We start from the raw sequence: 2500 nt of genomic DNA, 5'->3' as shown, positions 1-2500 counted from the left end.
AGAATTCTTGTTTAGGCAGTTCATATCATCCATACATAGTGTTTTGATCTAAGATTTCAATTCTTCCATGTTTCAGCAGTAGCATATTGTTCCATGGAGCTAAGGTCCAAAATATGGAATAAACAAGTGTTTCCACGACTCTACCACCCGGCCAATCCTGTTTGTTCCACTTAATCCCTTTTTCATGGCCACATATCTTTACGGCTAAGGAATGGAAAATCTTTCTCCTGTTACATGAATCAAATGTTTCATTTCATCCGGGAAAAGCCATCTCTTTCTCAACAATGTCTTTGTCATTTGATCCAATAGCGTTCCGTTAGATAGGAACAGATTTGATAAATACTGATAACTCTCGGATAGAGTATTAGAACGGAAAGATCCATTAGATAATGAACTATTGGTTCTAAGCCATCTCTGGCGATGAATCAACAATTCGAAGTGCTTTTCTTGCGTATTCTTGATGAACCAGCGTTTATATATAGATGTAGGAGGATTTGTTTGGTAAGTAATAAGCCCCTTTGACATCTCTTCATCTGCAAAGAATTCTCGACGTGAAAACACAGAGACAAAGGGCTGATCTTTGAATAGGAAAAAGAATGGATCCGCAGGGTCCCAAATGAATTGGCTTATTCGAAAAAAGCCTTGTTCTTTGGAAGATCTATCTCGTGTCTGGTACTGCATGGTTCCACTCTGCAAGAACTCCGAATAATTCTCTTGAAGCTCATCCTCTTTATGATAAATGATCCGCTTGCCCCGAAATGACCCGCCCCAATAGGGAAATCCCAATTCAGTGGGCCTTTCGATACAATCAAATAGATTGCCACAAGGGCGCCATATTCTAGGAGCCCAAACTATGTGATTGAATAAATCCTCCTCTATCTGTTGCGGGTCGACGGCTCCTTCCCCTTCTTCAAACTCCGATTCGTATTTTTCATATAGAAATCTCTGATCAACGATAGAACAAGATCCATTTTGCATCATATCTAACTGATTCCTTGGTTCGGACCGAAGAAGTAATGTCACTCGATTATTATCAAACTGACTGCAATCTTTTTCTGTCCGTAAGGATCCCACCAGAGCGCTTTCTACTTCTAATAGGCCATGAACTAGATCAGAATCATTCTCAACGAATCCATAAGAAGTGATCCATTTTTTTTAATCGGGTCCGGGTGAAGACCAAAGATCTTGAGCGACCGATCCGGCAGAACAACTCAAAAGATAAAGAAGTATCGTTAATTTCTTCATGCTCGTTCCAAGTTCGAAGTACCATTTGTACAAATAAGAATCCCCTTCCTTACATGATTTCTTCTTCATATAGATAGATATAGGATCCATGGGGCAATTACTTAGAAGTACATTTTGTGCAACAGCCCTTCCTATCTGATAGAAAAGGATCCCATGATCCTGAACCGATCTTACCTGGGATCGCAAATCCCAAGTTTGTCTATGAAGAGCTGATCTAATTGTATTAGTTTCTATAATTGATTTCTTCTGTGTAATACTAATTGATAGGGCCTCATTGATAAGTACTACAAGATCTCGTGCATTGGAACCCATGGTTATGGACCCGAATACGTTAGTATGGAACATTTTCTTTTTCAAGTGAAATCCCCTAGTATATGAAAGAATGAAAAAGTGCTTTCGTTGTTGTGGAATAAGAAGCCTTCGTATCTTAATGCATGTATTTAATTTATTCGGAGCTATTAGAGCGGGATCCACTTTTTGGGGAATATGAGTCGAAGCAATAACAAGAATATTTCTAGTGGAACATCTTTCACAATCCCTGGAGAGATAGTTCTCTAATAGACCGAGAGATAAGTAATTCGACTCATTCACATACAGATCATGAATGTTTGGAATCCATATTATGCAAGGAGACATTGCTTTTGCTAATTCGAATTGAAGGGTGATATCAAATCGGTCTATTTTCGGCGTCATATACATAGTTAGCACATTCGTCATAGTTAGCAGCTCCGTATCAAGGTCATCATCAATATCGTCACTATCATCAATATCGATATCGTCACTATCATCAATATCGATATCGTCACTATCATCAATATCGATATCATCAATAAGATAACCTTTAGGCTTGTCATCCAGGAACTTGTTCGGAAATACCGTAATGAAAGGAACATAGGAGTTTGTCGTTAGGTATTTGACCAAATAGGATCGTCCAGTTCCTATAGAACCTATCACTAAAATACCCCTAGAAGGGGATAGGGCTAAGCGGAGCGAAAAGGGTTTTCCATGAGATGGGAAATGAAAACTATTAGCCCCACACGAGGTTTGTGAATAAGTGATTGTCTGATAATGAGCAAGGAATATCCGTCTTTCTGCTAAACAGGATCTATTGAACTCATAATTCATTAGATACTTTTTATGAATGTCAACTAAGTATCGTAAGTAAATTGATCCCGGTTGTTCAATCATTTGATAACCAGAGTCATTCTTTGATAAATGATCACTATGAGTCAGACTCAATAGAATTTGATCAATC

The sequence above is a fragment of the Phoenix dactylifera genome, chromosome 12, assembly GCF_051530095.1.
Source record: "Phoenix dactylifera cultivar Ajwa chromosome 12, Ajwa_hap1_PhDact_Kaust_v1.1, whole genome shotgun sequence".
In the NCBI taxonomy this organism is placed as follows: Eukaryota; Viridiplantae; Streptophyta; class Magnoliopsida; order Arecales; family Arecaceae; genus Phoenix; species Phoenix dactylifera.
The sequence above is the reverse complement of the archived record's forward strand: the minus strand, read 5'-3'. Positions refer to the sequence as shown.